The 860-nt window shown below is 44.8% G+C and overlaps 1 long non-coding RNA gene across 1 annotated transcript in view; it reads left to right on the top strand.

Annotated features, from left to right (window-relative positions):
* LOC105309843 overlaps positions 1-860 on the top strand; it is a 6,007-nt gene that overhangs the window by 852 nt on the left and 4,295 nt on the right. Inside the window, exon 2 of the long non-coding RNA XR_897424.2 lies at positions 166-210. This is a non-coding gene — a long non-coding RNA (uncharacterized LOC105309843). The remainder of the gene's footprint in view (positions 1-165; positions 211-860) is intronic.

The following is an 860-nucleotide window of genomic DNA, read 5'->3' as shown; positions in this document are numbered from 1 at the left end:
ACCTCAGCCCTTCCTGGCACCGCAGGGGGTTGTTACAGTGTTACTGACTCTGTTCCCCGTGACTGTTTGGTGACTACCACTGTGTCTTTGCTTCCCCGTTGTGACCGGCCCGAGCCTCCTCCCCTGTGGGCACCGTCAGCTTGTTCTCTCTGCTTTACCCGACAGGTTACGATGATGGCCGCTACCCGCCGAGGCCCAGGCAGCCGGCAGGTACGTGTGGGCTCCTCTGGGGGGTGGGGGGGCCGCGGTCCCCAGTACACGCTCGGGCAGTGGCTGAGATGCCACTGAAAAGTGGTGGCTGTCTCTCTGTGAACGTCTGCGCACGTATGGGTGTCCATGTGTGAACACACACCTTTATACACACACTGAAATACACACCTTTATATACACGTGTGTGCACACTTGTCTTTACAGCTGTGTGTGTGTGTATACACCTTGACATAGCTATGTCTTATATCTTTTTTCTAAAATCTAATATTTCTCATGAGGTGCAACTGCCACATAACATTGCGTAAGTTTAAGGTGCACAAAGTGTTCATTCGGTACATGTAAATATCTCACTGTGAGCTGACACCTGCATCACGTCACAAATTCTTTTTTTGGTAGAACAATTAAGATCTAGTCTCTCTATACACTTCTGTATGTCTACGTTCATATATGTCCTTCTGTGAGTATATACATGTACATTTGTGTTTCTATGGGTTTACACATACGTATGTATGTACCTTCCATAGGTTCATATTTAATTATAAGCAACATTATGCAAATAATATTAAGTAAAGCATGTAAGGTTTATACACATGTATCTAGGCAATAACATATCTTGATACTTATTTCCATACCTTTAACATATATACAAA

The sequence above is a fragment of the Pteropus vampyrus genome, unplaced genomic scaffold (genome assembly GCF_000151845.1).
Source record: "Pteropus vampyrus isolate Shadow unplaced genomic scaffold, Pvam_2.0 Scaffold885, whole genome shotgun sequence".
NCBI classification, from domain to species: domain Eukaryota; kingdom Metazoa; phylum Chordata; class Mammalia; order Chiroptera; family Pteropodidae; genus Pteropus; species Pteropus vampyrus.
This window is presented reverse-complemented; position numbering and strand designations above follow the sequence as displayed.